This window comes from Sceloporus occidentalis, unplaced genomic scaffold (assembly GCF_023333645.1).
Source record: "Sceloporus occidentalis isolate IW3139 unplaced genomic scaffold, rSceOcc1.0.p SCAF_3, whole genome shotgun sequence".
Lineage (NCBI taxonomy): Eukaryota > Metazoa > Chordata > Lepidosauria > Squamata > Phrynosomatidae > Sceloporus > Sceloporus occidentalis.
This window is the reverse complement of record NW_028316983.1, coordinates 165,799,155-165,822,102: the sequence shown is the minus strand read 5'-3', so window position 1 is coordinate 165,822,102 and position 22,948 is coordinate 165,799,155. Positions and strand designations below refer to the sequence as shown.

Here is a 22,948-nt window from a genome sequence, read left to right as displayed (position 1 = left end):
TCGGGTGACTGGGCCACCAGGGATGGTGTCTGGCAAGCAAGTAAGTGGGAGGAGTGGGGCAGTAGCTAGTGACATTAATGGAGCTATCAACACCCAGGTTAAAGTGCTGCATAATGTTTTCTGTGAAACTGCTTTTGGAGATTTATAAGATTTGCCCTCCAAATATTACTGCTAGATTGCTGGTGAACAGGAACACCTCTTACAAGTTCTTCTGCAAACACCCTGTCTCTCAGTTAATTTCCAAGGACAATTCTGAGTTCTGATGCTCACATCTGCAGTTCTGTGTTATAGCTGGGTGCCCATGCACCAGAAGGACCCTTCCTCATACACAAACCTACCCAGATAAAAGGATAATCCTCAGAAGCTTCTTCTGGTGTTCCCACATACTAAAATTAGCTGGGGTTCAGTAGGATTTCGATAAGGATTAAGATCTGAGCAAGGCAAAACTGCACAGACGTATGAGAGTGCAATAAGAATGCTGCTGTTCAAGCACATTTGCATTTTTGTATGTGTGTTCACACATACAATACACTGGTTCTTAGTATCACATTGACTAAGAGCTGAAATGTTTCAGCACTGTAAAAAAAGGTTTTCATTTGCTGTATTGATTGGTTTTATTTCCAAATAAAATTATTTTGTTCTGTTTTATTTTCTGCACATAATTTCTCTCCCTGTCCAATAAGTCTCCAAAAAAATCTTCTATGTGGAGAGAGCTATTTTTAATTTTTTAAAAATCTAACAGATTAGCCTAACGGTATAAGATATTATGATGGCATTGTGTCAACCACTCCCTGCTTTGTCTTTCTGCATCATCTGTGCTTCATTTCACACAGGGAGTGTTGGACAGATGTATGTTCTCATGTCAAGAAAAAACACAGGAGCACTAATCTTCTAAAGAGATTTATAAAAGTAAAAAAATTCTAATAAGGCATTTGAGGAGAAACAGAAAAAGACTGCCTAAGGTTTGTGACACCTCTGGAAACACATCTGGAGATAAAATAGGGAGGGGTGCAAGGAGCTAGACATACTCACATCTAACATCACAACCATCACAAACAAGACACTCAGAAATGCACCAAAATATGCTGCCTTTTAAAAATGTTATTTAAATCATGAAGACAGTGTTTGGACAGGGAAGAGACAAGAAACATTGGGGAGTGACATTAAATAGTGGAGCACAAATTACCAGTCTGGATAAAGCCTGGGTTGATATTTTCTAGCATCACCACAGTACACTTATCATGACATTGACAACTTCACAAGACTTGTCAGGAAGAGAGTCTTTGTCTCAACCAGCTTCCTTTATCTTGGAAATACTGGTTCTATTGCAAAAAGTAGCCAAATGTATCTTTGGTTGGGGGCAGAAACATGGCTATGCTGCATCAGGGTTTGGGACTGTAGAGAAGCCTAGATTGTTTATTTCACTTTTTGTATTGTTATAAGCCATTTTTACATCGGCTGTCAAAGAGATAGGCAAACCTGGTCTCAAGAAATCTGTATTACATTTACAGTACTTGTCTGCTGTTTCCCAGTCAGCAGACCTCACATCCAGAACATGTCCTTCCACCTGCAGCTGATGACCTTAACTCATCTGTTCCCCACTGCTTTCTGATACTAACAGGTAAATCCCCACACATGTATCATTACCTTGCTTCCTCCTGTGTTTTTGGGTTTGACCTCACTAATGGGGGTGTGACCTTTGACAGGAGGTTTTCCTCTGATCTTCCTTCCCACCTTATATTTCAGCCTAAACACATCCTTTGCACTGTGTTGTATTCATAGTGTGATCTTCTATTTTTTTTCCTCAGCTTTCTACAAATACAATGCTAAAGTGCTACAGACTGAGTCTCCCTTTTCTGAAATGCTTGGCACCAGAAGTGTTTTGGATTTTGTTTTTGTTCTTTTGTTTTGGATTTTGGGATATTTGCATATACATAATGAGATATCTTGGAGATGAAAACCCAAATCTAAACATGAAAATTATGTATGTTTCATCTACATCTTATAAACATAGCATAAAGGTAGTTTTATGCACAATATTTTTTAATAATTTTGTGCATGAAACAAAATTGGTGTGCACTGTGTGCACTGAACCATCAAAATGCAAAGGTGTCACTATCTTAGCCACCCATGTAGATAATTTTTGAATATTTTGGATTTTTGGTATTCTGGATAAGGGAGATTCAATCTTTTTTGCACTTTTCTAAGGCACTTTTGACTAGGCCTGTGAAAAATATTTGGGGGGAAGTGCCCAACTAAGAATGGAGATAATGGGGAAGAAGCACGGGAGGAAATGTTGATGTCATGGAGGGAAAGACAAAAACTCAACCCATGCCACAATTAACCATACCTCAGTCAAGAAAAAAAGGGGAGGTGAAATTCTGGTACATTTAGGACATGACTGGATGCAGGAGCAACCATTACAAAGCATTACATCTCTTGAAATTTAGAAACAGAATAATCCAGCATTTACCAGAAATATGGCCCATCTGGATGAACCTCTGACTTCCCACATTTCAAAAAATGTTCTAGTGAAAACTTATTTTGTGCCTGCTCATGTTTTTCCAGCATAGAGTTGCCTGAATAAAAACTAAAGAAAGCTCCTGTCCCTTTAGTGGTTGTACAGAAGATGGAATTTCAGCTGCTGCTGCTGATCAGGAAAACAGGTAACAAGCAACAGCTGCTGAAATTCCCTCTTCTGCACAAACATTAAAGGGACAGCAATTGTCTCTAGTTTTCACTCTGGAGACAATCTTCAGTGAAGAACTTTTGTTCCAGGCCTTTGCATGGGTTTCTGTTCTGTTGTGACACATTCATTTCTCCTGTTATGGTTGTTTTTGTTTTTATTGTTGTTGTTGTGAGATTTTATTGTTTTTAGTTGGAGTAAGACAGAACCTAGGCTAGAAATTTCATAAATAAAGATACAAAGGTGCAGATATAAAGTCAGGCAATAAAACTCTAGTTTTTGCCTGTCCATAATGGCTTGTGCCTAAGTAGTCTCTCCCACAAATGGAAGGACTGGTCATTCAGCAGATGCATACCATCCAGTTGTACACACTTGGGAGGTACAGTCCTGATTAATTTTCTGTTGGTACACATTTTCAGCTGCTTTTAAAGTGTCCCTCTTTCTCCCCATTACCCCTTTTGTCTTCAGCTTGCTTCAATTGTTGCTGCAAACAAGGTTCAAAGTGCAAAAGTAGTTTGCACTCAATTACTGCAGGGGAGAGGGGGGGCAGAATCTTATCTTTCCCTGTAGGCTCAGGCAAAAGCAACCTTCTGTAGTCTCTGTGAGCTTGTCTGTTCTTCCTCATTAATAGCCTTTGCCATCTTGACCACTCTCAGATGTCGCTTGCTCACATTTGTTCCAGTTTTCATCTGTGAAATATTGGAGGGTATGTCAGTGGGACCTAAGACAGCACATGAAAAAGTGTGGTGCAAGGAAGAAGGCATCTGAGGCATTCTTTCAGCTGTTCCTCCAGAACTTTATAGCCATTTCTCTCTATTGGAACACAGAGTTTTACATGTTATGCATCCAGTTTTGTATTTCCTAAATTCTTAGGTTGCCTCAGTTGTGGATGAAAGTTGCTGCCCCATTGTTGAAATTGGCTCCAGGTGTTTTTCCAGCCAGCTTCTGTGCATGGAAAAGGGAGGGTGTAGCCAAGGGTCCGTAGGGGAATTTTATTATTGTTATTAGCTCAAATATTGCAAGAGGGGACTGACTACGTGAGCCCACTGAAATCGCCCTCCCGATATGTATACGGAGTAGACCAGGGGACCCCAATAAATAAAGCTGAGACGGATATTAATAACTAGATGTCTAATTTATTGAAATAGGGGAAAAACACATGCGTTGCGCATACACTCACACACACACTCAGGACTCAGGAAAATTAGGGTTGGAAAATGGGAACAGATTTCAGGCGTTACTAATGGAGATGCTTACCAGAATGTAGATTCCCTCCGGGGAGCGAATGGGGTGCTGGACAGTGAGACAAGTCTGCTCCGCAACCTGGGAGTGAGCAGAAATGCCGGCTACCAGAACAGAGGTCCGACTGACGTGGAGTGAGTAGACCTTGAAAATAGCGCGCTGAGCAGCCAAAGTGGGGACTTTTTATAGGCCAAATCTGGCCTGAGGCAAAGAGGCTGGCTTGGCCGAAACAAAGGTGTTCTAAAGATTTTCTTTTCACCTGGATGTCTGCTTTAGATAGTATAAAGGGCTTATGCCACTTGAACAATAGGTTCGAGGAGGAGGTTGATAGCTTCAGGGAAGCCAATCCTTTCACTCTTCCCAACCTTGAGATAATCCCTTCATGCGACTTCCCCGGACCCTCTGAGATGTTAATATGGGTGCTCCCTTAGGGGAGGTGTACATGTCCTCTCGCCTTGCCAGTAATGGCGGACAGGCTGCTAGAGTTCATCCAGGGGTCATTAAGGGTTATCATTGATTCCAAAATTTATGTCGAGCAGCATGGGTAACAAGGGGACTCCACTGGCCCTTTGCTTCAGGCATCAATATGTCCTGGCCAGTGGTATAAATTCCTATAGTAAAGGGTGGGCTCAGAGACTGAGAAAGAAGATCATGGGTTAGACATCATTTTGAATAATCCAGTTGGGTGTAGTGGGAGGAGTGCCCTTCTTCATGGTGCTGTCTAAGGGATGAAGCAGATGACCTGGAAAGAGCAGCCAGAGGCCAGAGGCTGCTCTGGCCCCAATCATGCAGAGATTGTGGCAATTGCATGGCCCACTCCTGAAGTGGGCCACTGCTTTGCTCCTGAATGGGCAGTGAGCTAGGAGAGGATTAAATCCGCTCCTGAAAAGTCTGACTCCTGCTGCCTCAGCACAGCTTCAGAGTGGATTCCAGCTGCTTTGGGGGCACGCATCATCTGAAAACCATGCTTCTGAAGCAGCCAGAAGCCACTTCTTTTGGCCTGTCTGTTTCAGGCCTTAGTCTCCTATGAATGTTCCATGTTTGACTAAAAAGAGTCTGCCTGCAATCAAGCTGTGTGCACAAAGACTCGGTTTATGCAATGAGGGATCCTACTTTTGCAGCATGCATTTCACCAGTCATGCTGATGAAGCCAATGCATACATAGTTTGAATAGTGCTAATGGCTTGCCTAAGATCATCCATTAGGTTCATAACTGAACTGAGATCTCAAGTAAGCACTTTTTAGCACATGTCATGATGATCCTGCCCCAAACAAGAGGCACTTCAGAGCTCTTCACTTTAATTGACGCAGTGGCAATCACAAGTTATATTATTTCCCCATAACCAGTAATTCATGTGTACACAGGATTCAGAAGCTAAGGAGTTTATCAGACAAGGGAAACTGGAAGTATAATCCAATGGCAATCTGAATGCAATCATGGGGTTTAACCTTATTGCGTGATAACCCACTACACGCAAATTCAGGCACTGGGAAGTCAGTTCGAATGCAATCATGTGGTTTCACGTTATTGCATGATAGTCTACAACACGCAAATTCAGGCAATGGCATGCTATTTTTGGGCAATGGGAAGCCAGTTCGAACGCAATGCGCATTCATGTAATTGCGCTAAACTAGCCACTTTAAGTGAATGTGTTCTGGTCCCACTTTCTTTTCATTCAAATTTAAGAGAAATTCCTCCCATTTGATAAACTCCTAACTTCCTACACATATGCCAGAATCCTTAAACTGGATCCCAGCGTTGCACAACCAAGGCCTCAGAGCAAAAATGTTGCACAATGGGCATCAAGACCTTGAGTTCACTCGTTGTGCAACCATTGATTAGTTTCCCACCTACCAAGTCCAAAGTGAAAGAAAGGGCTCTGTGTGTGTTTATGTGATGATTGGTTCCACTAGGAACCACAGTTATGCAACCTCTGAGAAAGCACAACTGCTCACACAACATTTTTTTTTATGCTAGCATAGTGCTTGAACAGGATTCTTGCCTCATTATTGTCTTCATGTAGCAAATCTTCTTAATTTATCATCTAGAACTTTTCTTTAAATAAAAGATGGAAGCATTGCACATGCTTAACAAGTTTATAAAGAAAGAGGCAGAAAGATAATAAAGTTTTAGATTTGGTTGTCACAAAATCCAAATGGCACACTTAAGAATGAAGTAGTTCATTCCTAAAATCTAGCATTCACAAAGATGCCATCAATAAGTAAACACCATCTAGTATACAGTTGCCTTTGTTCAGTTTATTCCTGATGATTTATTCATGGAGGTATTGTATTTCCATATTCAGTTTCACAGGTGAAATGGTAGAATAATAGAATATAAGAGAACAAGAAAAATACCTACCTTACAATCCTGTGCACGTATTCTTAGAAATAGGTCTCATTAACATCAATGGGATTTACAGTTTTTTTGTGCAACTGCACAGCCTAAGGCTGAAATCCTATGTATACTTACTTGGGAGGAGAGCTTGGAAGTCTTAATGTTTGGGCACATCTTAGAAATAGTTGGTTGAGTTGTTAAGTTATTAACTTGTTATATTTTTGTGGTGGCATGGTTTCACTCACTAGATTGCCTGATTAATGTTCACGTTAATCCTGTGCTTTAATAAATTGGTTGATTTTGAAATGTTAAAATTTATGAGTGTGGGTGGTCTTTCCTCTGGTAGATTTAACATAACAGAAGGACCTAGTGAGAAAGAGGATTGGGGTTACAAGAAATGTATTACATGACCTCTGTTGCTGGACAGCAGGATGAGTAGAATAGCAGGAAAGCCGCTGAAGATCTGGTATTGGGGAGAAGGCCAAAATGAAGGGTAAGGAGAGGAGTCCTGGGAGATTACTACACATGGCTTTTAAACCATTATTATACCAGGAAAAAGCATCTTTGGCATATTTGGCAATAATTACTGCACAATGATTCCTCTGACATGTGGTTACTCTGTCCCTAATCCATAGCTGCTACATCCCTTTTCACTGACAAGGGAAACTTGTCAATTACCTCGCAATTACACAGGTCCCCAGGTCTGAAACATTGCTGCCACAATAGTTGTAAGGTTGGGAGTCACTTTGCTTTGGTGTCCTGTCCAATCCCCCACTCCTAAGCAGCCTGATTCCCTTTAAAAAAAATTTCTGTTTTATTTTTCTTTTTAAAAAACTTAATGCATAGTAACACAACTGTGGGGTTCCAAGAAAAAAAGGGGGGGGGATAAAATAAAATAAAACAATGGAAAGGCAATCTGGGTAGAAATTAAACCAAAGAAGTGGACTTAGGAGAAAGTCAGTAAAAGAACATGATGCAAGCAGCAGCCACAGTCACGCAATTGAGAAGCTGTGCAGTGAGGACTACTCTGAAAGCGGTATGTTTGCATTTAAAAAAAACTGACACAATGGCTATGAGAGCAGGACTCATGTGGTAATGCCCCTGGCATGAAATGGAATGGAGTAAAGGGACTGATTTGTTTGCTTAGACCTCAACAGCTGTAGCCCTTGCAGAATATTAGTCCTGAAAGGTTGCCACGTCCCCTCTCCCCATTTTTCTTTTCTTGGCTTCTCCCTTCTCTCTTTCCAACTATTCAGGTTTAGACCCATCATTTGATTCAATGAGTCATATTCTTTGATGGGGATTAGTGAGATTGGAGCCATAAATCTGGAGACAATTGATTCTTTTAGCAAAACCCCTGCCCTCCTAAAGTCTATCCAGAAATAAATCCCATTGTACCTGTTTGCAGTTCTTTAGTGTGTTTATTATTGCTCCCACAGCATTTAAGTTAAAAGTTTTACTCAGCACCACCACACATTTCCTTCTTTCTTGGCTACTGCTTCTCTTTTTCTCCTTTAACAGATGTTTGAACATGTTGCTGAGCATGTAAGGAGGTTTTAAAAAGAGGTTGGATCAGTGAGGATACATAATTGAACTTTAAGTATTAAGGCTGCTACCGCACTGCAAATTTATTGCAATTTGACACCACTTTAAACGTCATGACTCCACGCTAGTGAACCTTGGGATTTACCATTTGTTGTGGCACCAGAGCTCTCTGACAGAGAAGGCTGAACATCTCACAAAACTATAAATCCCAGGATTCCATAGTATTGAGGCATGGAAGTTAAAGCGGTGTCAAAGTGCATTGATTCAGCAGTGTAGTTGCAGCTGAAGTTCCATTTTAGGAGTGCCAACCTTTTCCAACCTGACAATCTGTACGTGTGTTGAAGTCCTGACATTTTCAGGCAATAATTGCATTGTGGACTTTATAATCCATGTGAGGGCTGAAATTCCAGGTTGGGGGAAGCAACTTTAAAACAATAACTACTACAACAAAATATTTGTGAAGGTGCCAATAGCAAATGCACAGCTTCATGCCATTTCCTACAAATCACTTTGCTTGCCCTGGAAATTATTAGTTTAAATTAAAAATTAGTTGACAGTTACTCAACTAGTTTCAGTTATTAGTACTAGCAATATGTAATAAATTAGTTTCCCACTTTATAATGTTTAGCATTATTTAATTTATTTTCCATCTAAACATTGTAAGATCTGCTTTTTAGACTACAACTCCCATAATCCTTCACTAGTATGCTGGGAATTTTAAAGAGTGGTGGTTGTTTTTTATTTTTGGCGTCCAACAAGGAGTAAGCTCCATTGAATGCAGTAGAACTTAATTCCAAGCAAACGTCAGGCTGAATGTTTTCTTTGGTTGGTTTATTATGTAGATACTTATATAAAAACGTCAAAGGACTTGCACCTGTTAACAATTCCATTTATGTCCAAGCTCAAAATAGTTTTCAAATCAAATTTGCCTCATATCTGTGTTAGAAGTTGTCCAATTATAAACAGGTGCCAGCAAACGACAGTCCTTATGTTTACAACCTTGATAGCATATCCTCTGGGGTGACTTTCAAGTCCCCATACGGGCACTGTCTTTATTTTTGTCATGTAAAATGCCAAGCGGAACATCTGTGCATTATCATGTTACGCTTACTATCTCGATCTTGGTTGTGTCTGGCAGAGAGGATCTGTTTTCCTTAGGCCCAATGGAATCCTTCTCAGAATAAAACCAGTCTTGGGGCCACTATAGGTGACTCATGTAGCTGGCATGCAACGTATTTTCTGAAGCACTTCACTTATAGCCTACTCAAGATTCAGGGAAGGTCACCAAAAAGGGAGACAGGGGCATTGTACAATCAGCAAAGCATGATAAGCTCTATGATAAGAGATGTGTCTAAACTAGAAAAGCTGTATGCTTCTTGAAAATTTGGTGACATAAAACAGAAAGCCAACTACAGTTCCTCCAGCATAGCACTCTCAATGTCCTTTCAGTTTCTTAGTGATGGCAAATAACACTAGTTAGGTTAAACAAGGTGTTCTTTCAATGGAGAGCAACCTCTGTACAACCAAGCTTGCACCAACCAATCTGATTCTAATGTACAAATAAGTGTGCATCTAGAAAGGTTGAGGAGTAAAATGCATTGTGTAGAGAAATGGTTCCTATATTATACCTCACCACCAAAATCTCTACTTTACTGTGTGTTTTGGGTTGTTAACTTCAGTATAACCTGAATTGCTGATGTTTGGGCAATCCATATTTATGAACAAGCCTAATAATGTCTACTAAAAAGTAAGTCTTCTGGTTTATCCCCACCTAAGAGTGCATCTATATTGTAGAAATAATGCAGTTTGACACCACCTTAAGTGTTGTAGCTCCATTCTATGGAATCCTGGGACATGTAGCTTTGTAAGGTCTTTAGCCTTCTCCACCAAAGATGTTGGTGCCTCACAAAGCTACATAGCCAAAGACTACTCAGAGGTGGTTTTGCAATTTCCTTCATCTGAAATGTAGACAAAAGTACATGGTATTAATTGGTGTTCTACTATCCAAATACTCCCCTGGGCTGACCCTGCTTAGCTTCCAACATCAGACAGGACCTGTATCTTGAGATTTGTAGTCAGAATTCGGCCTAGGATGAAGAAAAGAAGCAGGAGAGTAGTTGACTTAATTGTGTAAGGTCAACAGTTTGTTCACTACAAACACATTCTTCAAGCAACCATTGAAACAACTGTATACGTGGACATCACTGGTTGTACAACATAGAAACAACTTCTTCTTCTGAGTATTTATACAAAATACAAAAAGTAAGTACAAATGTAAAAGGAGTAAAAAAGTAAAAGGTGACAGAATTAAGATCGGAATCATGAACACAACTGCTCAACAACTTGTGCACAGGAGCACAAGAGAACTTTTATAAAAGCTAATGCAGAGGAATAGAAGATGGCAACAAAAAAGGAAGAACAAGAGACTTTTTCCTCAAGATCTGAAAGGAATGCTATATGACCAGCAGGAGAATATACAGTCGGCCCTTCTTATACGCGGATTTGCCTTCTGCAGATTTGAGCATCCGCGGAAGGCAAACCTGGAAGTTGTCCCCAATGGCGGCGCACGTGCACGTGCGCCGCCATTGGGGACAAAAGTCCCTGGCTTACCCTCCCCTTTCCTTCCCTCCCTTCCTGCCTCCCTCCTTCCCTCCTTCCCTGCCTCCCCCTTCCCTCCCTCCATTTCCCCACTTACCTTGCTTGTTGCCGCCGCCACCTCCAAGTCACCGTTACCGGCGGCGGCGGCGGCAGCAAGGAGGCATGGCCCTCGGCCTCCGCGGGAAGGCTGGGCGGCGCTGGAGGCCAAAGGGCCTCTAGGCAGCCACCCGGCCCTTCTGCGGAGGCGGCGGCCACGAAGCCCTTTGGCCTCCAGCGCCACCCAGCCTTCCCGCGGTGGCTGAGGGCCATGCCTCCTCGCCATCGCCGCCACTGCCAGTAACGGCGACTTGGAGGCGGCGGCGGCGGCGACGAGCAAGGTAAGTGGGGAAAGGGAGGGAGGGAAGGGGGGAGGCAGGGAGGGAGGGAAGGAAAGGGGAGGGTAAGCCAGGGATTTTTGTCCCCAATGGCGGCGCGCGTGCATGCGCACCGCCATTGGGGACAATAGGGACTTGAGCATACGCGGATTTTGGTATACGCGGGGGGGGGGTCCGGAACGGATCCCCCGCGTATACCGAGGACCCACTGTACTACATGATCAAGAATAATTTTTAAAAACAATGAAAAAAGACCCTAAAAATTATATTAAAAAGGTGAAAGGATGACAAGGAAGAACCATTTATCATTATTATTATTATTATTTATGGTATTTATACCCCACCCTTCAACCCTAATGGCTATCAGAGAGGTTTACAATTATTATTTTTAATTAGACGGTTCCCTGCCCTCAGGCTTACAATCTAAAAGACACGACACAAAAGGAGAATGGAATGGTGGTAGGAAAGGGGATGAGGTCCAGTGGTTCTTCTCTCCCTCTGAGGCTTGGACCAAGGCAGATGGACTGGAGGGAGGGCTCTTCTTCTTCAGGCTAGCCCTGATGGAGCTGGACCTGCCTGTTCACTCCCTTGCAGGCTGGAGGGTGGCAGTTATGGAGGGAGGAGTCTCTTCCTTCAGGCTAGCCCTGATGGAGCTGGGCCTGCCTGGTCAACTCCCTTGCAGGCCGGAGGATGGCAATTATGGAGGGAGGAGCCTCTTTCTTCAGACTAGCCCTGGTGGAGCTGGGTCTGCCTGGTCACTCTCTCGCAGGCCGGAGGATGGCAGTTCAAAATGAACCCACAATTTTAGAAAGTGAAGTATAAGATGCACCCAAGGCACTTAGGAGAATAAATCACCAGGGACAGATAGCATAAATATAGCTGCTTCTGCTAGAACGACAGAAACTACTCTAGTTCTAACTAAAATATGTCAACAAATATGGAAAACAAAAGAATGGCCCACAAACTGGAAACATACAATATACATTCTAGTCCCCAGGGATCGCAGTAACAAGCAAGTCATCACATTAATCTCCATTGCAGGAAAAGTGATGCTAAAAAAGGACTTAGGCCCTGTGCGGACCAGCCATTAAGGCTGGCCTGGGGCGGAGTCTGGGCATTGCATCCATATGATGCATGCCCCAACTCCATCCCCAGGGTGCCATGATGCCATGTGCCACACCGCACAGTGCACGGCATCAGGTCACTCCTCTGCTGCTGCATCCAGGAGTGCTGTAAAGCTGCGGCACCACGGTTATTGCACCCTTTCTAGGGTGCAAAAAGGAGATGCTTTTGCGGCTCCTTTTTGCGCCTTGGAGAGGCCAGATTGGGGCCGCAGCCTCGATCTGGCTGTCAAAGGGGTAGCTTGAGGCCACCCCTCTTAGACTATCTATGCCATGGAGTAAGAAATGGTAGCTGTTTAAACTGGGTTCAGATAAGAAAGAGACACTAGGGATCATATTACAAACATAAATTGAATAATGGAGCACATGAAATAATTTCAGAAGAAAATCAACCTGTGCTTTATAGTGTATGTATAGCAAAGTCTTTGATTGTGTAGCTCATAGTAAAACTATGGATCACTCTTAAAGAAACTGATGTACCATAACATTTTTATTTTCCTGGTGTGTAGCTTGTACTGTATGAGAAGCCAAAGTCAAAACATAGAAAAACAGAACAGTATGCTATTGGCAAAGGGTTCAGGCAAGGCTGCATTTTATCACCCTATCTAATTCATACACTAAACTAAACAGACCATACAGAAAACTGGATTAGCTTTGGAGGAAGGAAACATCAAAATTGGAGGAAAGGGCATCTAGATATGCAGATGACACCATGGTACTAGCAAAAAAAAAAAGCAAACACGTGGAATGGCTATTGAAGAAGGGCACTAATGAACAAAGTTGAAGGACACTATTGAACAAAGGCAGGGTTACAGTTTGTTTTTTGTTTTTACAAGTTCAACCAAAGAGAATTTTCACTGGGTTTCTTTTCTGACCATTATTGTATTATTATTCCATTCATTTCATGATTATTACTAAAAATAATTTTGTTGAAAGGGGAGGTTAAAAATGATCCACATTGGGGGTCAAATACACTAGGTGTGCCACTGGCCATACAGACTAGTTGTTATATTATTTTTCCTTGAATTATAAAGAAATGGGCAAAGGCTCCCTCTCGAAAGGCTCATGTCTTCCATTGGCTAGGAAGCATGTCATTCAATATTTTGTGAGATGGGAGCAGTCTGGGAAGAAATAGAGGCAACAGAGACTTGAATTCAAAATCTTGCCATTCTTACTGTCCTTCTCCAATTGGTTGGGCAAGCAGCCAGTTTAGACCAGTTGGAATGTTATAAAAAGGGAGAGATATTATGCTGGGAAAGTAGGCTGGAGAGAAAGCCATGGATGTGGGAATGCAGAGGTCTGTATTTCCACATATGAATGCTAATGTTTATGAACATGATTTTTCAATAACACACCTTACAATTTCTCAACAAAGTTTTCAAAAACTTTTTTCTGGCCTAAATACTTTGCTACTATTAAGTTGCTCACACTCTTCTAAGTTGTGAACAGGCCTATTTGATTCACTCCAATTATATGCATTTGTCTAAAGTCATGCTTGATTCAGTGAGCTATAGGTATTCCTGCAGTAGATACATACACTGAATATTACTTTCCTGCTGTACCTTTCTACAGCAGGAAAACAAACTGTTCTTGGGTGTATTTTTTTATGACTAAACAGCTGTCACTGTGGCTGGCTACTTCCTTCTAATCTTACTGGTTATCATTTTAACAAACAGTACCTCAATTCTTTATTGACCTGCTTCACTATAGATGCAATATGCCAGTATTATTTTTTTATACTTTCTTAATTTGCTCAAGACATTTGCATACTTAATAATGGGGATGCCTTGTTTGCTGTGCTTATCTTACGCTCTTTTAGTTGGGATTAGAAGAGGCAATCTGGCCAAAATCGTATAATAATTAATATTTTGACAGTTGCTCAGTAGTAAAGTTGAGTAAATAAATCAAATCACAAAACAAATTCAGTAGACACTCATGAAGATATTGCACTTGGCACATACACAATTTACTTTTCAGATCCCTTGCTGTCCTACTGTAACAATTAGGAATTTATAGCAAAGTCCCATATGCAAGATATACTGAAGTAATTATATATAATTACTTGAGGAAATGTTGGTCAAAATGCAATAACTTGTCCCAAAAACATTCTGTGATATTGCCACCTCACTGTGATCCATTACAAATTTATATCTTATGAGTCTAAAGTATGTTTTACTAGACAAACAGAACACAGTTTTTCATGGGTTTTTTTTTAATCCTCAAATGCTTTCTGATGTCTCCTCCTCAGTTTCCACTATGAAAAGGAACTTCTGTTTGGGCTGCAATCCTATACACATTTACCTAGGAGCAAGTCCCGTGCAACTCAGTGGGGTTTATTCTTGAGTAGACATGTATAGGATTGCACTGTTAGGTCATGATGCCCTGTTCCAAATGGCCTTCTGTGTCATTATCATATGCTGAAATAAACCATTGGGAGGAATAAATAGAGTGGAATATAATCAGAGAGCCTTTGTTGTCTTCAGCAGCCTACTGAATGACTACATGACATCCACTGCTCTCTGACATTAGAGGCATCTGGTGTGCATAAATAAATAAAAAGGCTGACAATACAGTTAACGTTAATACCATTGAATTCAGTCGCAATTGGTAAGCTGCAAGCTGTCTGCTCATAGCTGCCCTGACAGAAAGACTATAATAAAACATATCAGTTAAAACTTCTCATTGTAAGTGATAGCCTTAGGGTCTGATTCAATAAACAATATGATTGTGTTCCCAAAAGACACATAAAACCATTTAATTTATACACTGGATGGATATTGATGATTTATTCAAATGGTCATAGGAAAAATAAATTCCTCTTCTTAAACTGGAATATTTGTACTAAAATCTTTACCATCACTATCAGAACTGACTTTGGTTATTTAGGTGCCCCAGATAAGTGAATCCGCAACATTTCAGAAGGGCATTGTTAGGCAACTTAAAATCTCAACTTGTGAGTGTTTTATTTTAATTCTACTTATAGATATCTCTCTCTAATGATTCCTCATTATAGATGAACAACTTCTGAAAACTTCATGGTGTTGTTATTGCTTTATACTATATATTGTTTTATACTATATACTATATTTTATACTTGATATTACTTTATAATCATTCTATCTTGGGTTACACAAGCATGCATCTTAATGTCACATCTCATGAATCACCATTCAAATAGTTGTAGTCACAAAAATAATGACTTGTTCCCTGAAAAACTTGCAAATTACTTGGCTTTATCCTTGACAACATCAGAACTGTGAAGGTACATCCAGAAGAAATAGAAAGCTAAAAGATCTAGTAGTATATAGTCCGTGGTACCCTGATTTCTAGAAATACCTGGAAACGGGACTAATAGAAATAATAAAAATTTGTTCTCATACATGGGAGATATGTCTTGGGTGACCAACACACTCCAAGACATAAGCTATGGGAATTCTGTTTTTTAAACAGCCTCGGACCCATGAAGGCAAGATTTATGATGGCTATTCTCAGAACCCCCGCTGAATTCAATCAGAAGTTATTCATAGGGCAATTGCAACCTAAGTCGTATAAAACTGAAAGTAGGAAAAGCTGTATACGTATGGTGCTTCCTCTGTCACAAGCTTTTAAAATTCTAAGATTTGAAAAAATGTGTTTACAACTAATATTTGGAAAAATGCATGCTGTCTGAATGTATGCTATATTTATAGATTTGATATAGGACACTTCTATTCATGGTCTGTAATGTCCAGCTTTTTTCTCTAGCCCAGGTTGAGCAACTACAGAGGGGCTGGGGGCTATTTTTTTTTCCTGCTGGGACCCACAGATCACTCAACACCCCATTCCCCCCAAAAAAAAAACATATTTGTTCTATATCAAGTCTATAAATATAACATGCATTCAGATAGCATGCATTTTGCAAAGAATCAATGGGCCCAAACAGACAGGCCAAAATAAAGCTGCTTCGGGTCACTCTGGAAGTATGCTGTTTAAATGATGTATGCGTCCTAAGAGGCCGGAAGCTGCACCAAAGCTGCACTCCAGTCCTAAGGATGAGAGTGCAGCTTTGGTGCAGCTTCTGGCCTCTTAAAATGCATGTGTCAGTTAAACAGCATACCTCCAAACTGAACTGAAGCAGCTTTATTTTGGCCTGTCTGTTCGGGCCCAATTAGACACTAGGATTTTAAAAGCTTGTGACAGAGGAATCTCCATATGTGTACAGCTTTTTCTACTTTCAATTTTATATGACTTCAAATTATATATGACATGGAAGTGGCTGGACATTCACATCTAGAGGCCCATTCACACTACATAGTCATAGCACTATGATTGCACTTTAACTGTCATTAGGCTTGCCATTTCCCGCCTGGGGGCGGGACTTTCCCGGTTTGGGGCGGGTCTGCATGGTCCCGCCCCGGTTTGGCCCCGCCCCCAGGATTGCCCCTGCCCGCGGGCGAGATATGGCAAGCTAAGGGAGGCTTTCCCTCGCAGCTTGGGCTAAGGCCTGCAGGGAAAGCCTCCCTGAAGGGGAGGAGTTCGTCCCCGCTTGGGCTCTGCCTCCGCCGAGGGCGGGGCCCAGGCCGAGAGGGAAATCCTCCCTGAAGGGGAGGAGTCCGTCCCTGTTTGGGCCCCACCCCCGCTGAGGGCGGGGCACAGGCTGAGAGGGAAAGCCTCCCTGAAGGGGAAGAGTCCCTCCCCGCTTGGGCCCCGCCCCCACCGAGGGCGGGGCCCAGGCCAAGAGGGAAAGCCTCCAAGGCTCCTATTCAAATGTAGGGCACAAAAAAATGTGTCCTACATTTGAAAATTTTGTCCTACATTTGTCCCGGTTTGGAGGTCCTGATGAATGGCAACCCTAACTGTCATGGTTCCAGCCTGTGAAATCCTGGGCATTGCTGTGGCAATTAAAGTGGAATAATGTGCTACAATTCTGTAGTATGAATGCTCTGGGAGGAGTTATATAGGGCTAGTCTGCTAGCTCCACCCTCTAGTGACTCACAGATGTGACTCACAGAAGCTCCACCCCTTCAGCAACAAGCACACTCTCCTAAGGGTTTAAAAAAATTCAAACACTCACCACTCAAAATGGTCACCCAGCTACTTCTCTCCTTTTTTTCTCTGTGGCAGGAACTGTATTACTGTATTTACTGTATTATAGTAAAAAAACACAATTATAAAAACATGGTAACATAACTATCCAAGAGAGCACCAGACTACAATAGGATTACCACCAGATTTTGCCTCATTCTTTTCATCAGATTTCCCTTCTTGGCTGGTGGACCATTCTCCCTCTTTATTTCTTACTGGAAATAAAAGATAATATATTTCCCCGAGCTGCCAAACAAAAAGATATTGGTGTCCTTGTTCCAAGCCTAAGAAACTGCCTTTGTTACACAAAACAAAAAATAATCCCTATTTTTCAGAAGAGAACATAAACAGACTCCAACTATAGCACCATCTTGGTGCTATACTAGGATTATTTTCTTTGACAGATGCACCACTTTATTTCTAAACTTTGACATCTTGTCATTTGCTTCTGTGGTTACTATGTTTTCTTCTCTCAGGGTTAACACAGGTGGAACATAGAAGCAACTTTTCGAAAACAGTATCAAAACTTAGAAATAAAATGTTGCATTTGTTATCATTTAAATGCATAAATTCCACCCTGGCTGAGTTCCTACACTGCCAAGCATAGGGCACGAGTCCCATAGGTAGAACTCCACCATGTCTCCCTGCTTACCAAATCAGGGCTTGCAATTTTTCTGCAATAGTCCTCTTGAACAGTCATTCTGTGGCTAGTGAAAAGTAGAAGGGAGGATTGCAGAATTCCATAGAAAGATGCAAACTGATGGCACCTTCTGCTGAGTTCTTAGCAGATGATACTATCAGTCAGTGTGAGGCATAGCCAGATCCCCTGCACTCTCCACCAGCCATATGATTGTCCATTCAGGGAACTATCACAGCAAAACTGTGGGCCATTGGGAGGCTTAGGTCATTGCAGAGGGGTAGAAGGTGGGGAAGCAATTGTATCCAATAGGCACAAATATAGTGCCATTCCCTGGCCCATAAGAGGAAAAAATAACCACCAGTGCAGTATTTCTGAGAGTGGTGTATTTGTAGATCTAGATCTAGATCCCTTTCACTGGGGTTTTGGAAAAGAAAATGCCTTGGATTCCTAGTTAACACGTTGTACAGGGAACCATAACCCTGCTGATTCTCATAGATTTCTTAAGACTTTATCACATGGGGGAAATCAGGGGGAAATTGGGGATTTCCCCATGATTTATTTGTTGCTGTTTATTGCCTGTTTATTCGTGGCATTATGGCTCTTTAATCACGATGTTGTGTGAAAATCTTAATCACGATCACGCAATTTTCACGGGATAATCACTGTTTAGAGCCCTGATTTTCCCTGTGTGATAAAGTCCTTAGTAGTCTTTTGCAGTGTCAGGGCAAAGACATGGTACTTGAGTACCTCTATTTTTATCTGAAAGATAAGCAAGTGGTACTTAAACTGGTGCAAGGCAGATTGGAGCTGTGCTGAATACAAACCCAGTTTAGGGATGTTGGAATTACTAGATACTAGCTTTTTCATGGGCTTAGTTTTGTGGCAGCATTATGCAGACATCCTTGGACTAGAGGAGGTTTTGATCTGGATAATGTGGCCCTTTCCCTACCACATCTCTCCTCTGTCCCTTTTCAAACACTTCTACCAGCTGATCTTAGCTAGCAAAGCAGTACTGCTAGCAAATTGTTATGGAGATAGCACAGAAATCAGCCAGCATGTTTTTCCAGCAAAAGGGCTTTTCTGTTGGCCCACCTTTAAGACTGTACTAATGGTCTCAGGGAATATGACGCTACCCTTTCTTTTGCAATAAGGTAGAAATTATGTGGATTCCTTCAAATGTTGTTGGAGTATATCCCCTACCAGCCGTTCCCAGCACAGACAATGGCTGCACCTGCACTGCAGAAATAATGCCCTTTGAGGCCACTTTAACTGCTATGGCTCAATGCTATGGAACTCCGGGATTTGTCATTTTGTGCGATATTTAGCCCTCTCAGTCAGAGAGCCCTAGTGCCACAAGGAACTACAAATCCCAGGGTTCCATAGCATTGAGCCATGACAGTTAATATTGTGTTAAAACTGCAGCCTTTGACACCTTTGATCACTGTCTCCTAGTTGACATACTCTCTGACCTTGGGTTCTCAGACTCTGTTCTCAACTGGTTTAGATCTTATTTGTCAGACAGATCTTTTGCAGTGGTTGCAGGTGGTCAAATTTCATCTCCTGTTCCCTTATCTGTTGGAGTTCCCCAGGGCTCTGTTCTGGGTCCCCTTCTGTTTTCTCTCTACACACTGTCCTTAGGAAAACTCATTAGCTCTTTTGGCTTTTCCTACCACCTGTATGCCGATGACACCCAGCTGTATCTTTCCACCCCTGACCTTTCTCCAAGGCTTGAACAGCAAGTTTCGTCTTGTCTCACAGCTGTCTCACAGTGGATGCGTCATCGGCGTTTGAAGCTCAACATGTCCAAGACGGAGCTTCTTGTCTGTCCTCCTAAGTCCACCCTTCAACACTCCTTTTCTGTCTCTGTGGACAACATTTCTGTTCAACCAGTCCAGCAAGCCCGCAGTCTTGGTTTTATCTTTGATTCTTCTCTGTCGTGTATCCCTCAGATCCAGACCACAGCCAAGGCTTGTAGATTCTTTTTGTACAGTATTGCCAAAATCCGACCATATCTCTCCGCCTCTACTGCCAAGATCCTGGTCCATGCCCTAGCAGTCTCACGACTTGATTACTATAATGTCCTCCTGGCTGGGCTTCCTCTTTCTCACCTCCGTCCTTTAATTTCTGTCTAGCATTCAGCTGCACGCATTATCACATCCGCCCACCGCTCTGACCATATCTCTCCTTTGCTGGCATCCCTTCACTGGCTCCCCCTCCCTTTCCGCATTCAGTATAAGCTCCTGCTGTCAACGTTTAAAGCCCTCCATGGGCTGGCCCCTCCTTACTTATCAGACCTTCTTTCTCCTCACCTTCCCACTAGGGCCCTCCGTTCTGGTAGTCAAGGTCTGCTGTCCCAGCCCAGGATTTCCTCTGCCCCATCTCGGATTCGCCCCTTTTCACTTGCTGCCCCTCACTCCTGGAACCTTCTTCCCCCGCGAGCCAAAGCCATCACTTCTTTAACCAGCTTCAAAACTGAGTTGAAGACCATCCTGTTCAGGGCAGCGTTCCCAGGCATTGCATAATTGTCACTTGCTATTTGATGTTCTTTTGTTGCCTGTTTTATTGAATCATTTCCTGTATTGCTATGTATTGTATATGTATTATCCTACTAGAAAGGCCCTTTCCCCACCACCACTCCCTTTGTGTCGTGTCTTTTTAGATTGTAAGCCTGAGGGCAGGGAACCGTCCAATTAAAAAGATTGTATGTACAGCGCTGTGTAAATTTACAGCGCTTTATAAATAAAGGTTAATAATAATAATAATAATAATAATAATAACAACATTATTTCTACAGTGCAGATTTAGCTAGTGGTGAGGAATATTGGGAATTACAACCCAACATATCTATAGGGCTCCATAATTCCAGACATAATTTACAGAGTACTATAGGGTTCCATCTCATGCCTTTTAAGAGCTCTGTGAAGCCACCGTTAGTCATACCAGATTTAAGCTAAGGAGTTAGCTGATGACACTCTGCTCTTCTTCTTTCATCATTTTTAACATTTGGTGGAGACATTGGCAGCTGAATAGATTGAAATTTGAGGCACAGAAACTGTTGGAATGTCTGAACTGACAAGTATACAGCAGTTTTGGATGAAGTTACACTCCCTCAAAGAAGAATCAAGTTCCCAGTCTAGAGATTATTCCTTGATCTATAGCAGGTTTGAAAGACACAAAAGCAGAGACATCTAGAAGCGTGTGCATTTCTTTCACATCAGCTTCAGTGGGTTCACCAGTTCCATCTATTGCTGGATACCTCAGGCTTAGTTAACAAGGCCTAATAACCACAGGGCTTGTATACTGCAGTATACATGGGGCTGCCTTTGGAAAGTGTGTTGTGGCTCCAACCAATGTAGTTTTATGATCTTTAGATTTCTCTGCCAAAAGGTACTGGTGCTTCACAAAATTTCAAAACCCAGGATTCTGTAGGATGATGTGGCAGCTAACAAGGCCAATGTGATTTTAGGATACATCAACAAACGTATAGTGTCCAGATCAAGGGAAGAAATAGTGGCGGGATACAAACCGCCGCTTTGCGGCATTCCCCCGCCGGTGCCATTTGCTCCGTGCGGGAGCTGCAGCAGCCAAACCGCGCGGCTCCCGCGCGGAGCAAAAAAGAAGCTCCATTTCGGAGCTTCTTTTTGCGGCGCCTCTATGACGTTGCAAGGCGCCGCTGGCGCATTCGCGACGTCATAGGCGCCGCGACACGTCTGGACGCTATGCGTCCAGTACGTAAAGATGGCGGCGCCCATGTGGAAGGGGCGCCGCCATCTTGTACGTATTGTATACATACTAGGGTTAGGGGGGTGCGGAAGCACCGCCCCTTCCTAACCCTAGTACGTATACAATACGTACTATATGGCGGTTTGTATCCCGCCAGTGTCACTTTATTCTGCCTTGGTCAGACTTCACCTGGAATATTGTGTCCAGTTCTGGGCACCACAATTTATAAGGACATTGAGAAACTGCAGTGTGTCCAAAGGAGGGCAACTAAAATGGTGAAGGGTCTGGAAACCATGCCCTATGAGGAATGACTTAGGGAGCCTGGGATGTTTAGCCTGGAAAGGAGACAATTAAGAGGTGATATGATAGCTCTGTTTTAAGTATTTGAGAGGATGTCATATTGAGGAGGGAGCAAGCTTGTTTTCTGCTGCTCCAGAGAACAGGACACAGAGCAATGGATGCAAGCTATAGGAAAAGAGATTCCACCTCAACATTAGGAGGAAGTTCCTGACAGTAAGGGCTGTCCAACAGTGGAACACACTCCCTCAGTGCAGTTCTATGGTCAGTGTCTGCTGGACATTGACCCTCAGAGTGTAGTGGAGTCTCCCTCCTTGGAGGTCTTTAAACAGAGGCTGGATGGCCATCTGTCAGGGATGCTTTGATTTAGATTTCCTGCATGGCAGGGGGTTGGACTGGATGGCCCTTGCGGTCTCTTCCAACTCTATTATTCTATGATTCTATTTTGTATACTCATCCTTCCATATTTGCAGCTTTGACATTTGCGGCTTTGATTATTCACGGATGTGATTACTATGTTCTCTCTAGGATTATCTTGGTCCTCCAGTGCAACTCTATGGCCAATTTTAACTAAAAGTTGCACTGAAAGACCTAGAGATTCTTAGAGAGAATACTCTACTAAGCCTTTGTAGCTCCTTCAGCGTGATTCTATGGTCAGTGTCTGGCAGATATTAACCATAGAGTTGCCCTGGAGGACCTAGAGATTCCTAGAGTGTCCTCTCAGGTAAAAACATGGTTTTTTTGTTGTTTGCAGTTTTTCCACATTCACGGGGGTCTTGTGCCCCTAACCCTAGCAATGTGGAGGGACAAATGTATTTTGCGGCTTCCTTGTGGCTCTGGAAGGCGCTCAGGCGCTAACTGTGTATAATAAAACTGTCCTTTAAAAATGAGGTAATAATAGGCTGTGGAATGGAGGGGGATATGTGCTGCTTTTTTTGTCAGGAGCTCCTCCACTGTCTGTTGGACATTGACTATAGAGTTGCACTGGAGGACCTAGAGATTCCTAGAGAGGTGTCCTCTCAGGTAAAAACATGTTATTTGCGGAAGTGGGGAGAGGGGTTATATGTACTGCTTTTTTTGTCAGGAAGAGGCTTCCTTGTTGTGGGTCAGGTACATCTAAGGGGGAGGAGCCAACGGTCGACAGAGAGAGCTCGCGCCCATTCCCCTCGCACACACTGCTTCAGGTTGCCTTGACTACCAAGCGAGAGAGAGAGAGAGAGAGAGAGAGAGGCGCAAGGAGCCCTGAGCGCGTGCGCGATCGCGCGCTCACGAAGGAAGCACGCGCTCCTCCCTCTCCAGCTCTTCCCTTCTCTTTCCTCG

The 22,948-nt window shown here is 42.5% G+C and overlaps 1 protein-coding gene across 1 annotated transcript in view; it reads left to right on the top strand.

Moving 5' to 3' along the window:
- The window catches only part of RBM24 (RNA binding motif protein 24), a 60,719-nt gene that overhangs the window by 14,638 nt on the left and 23,133 nt on the right, over positions 1 to 22,948 (top strand). The gene's annotated exons all lie outside the window — the stretch shown is intronic.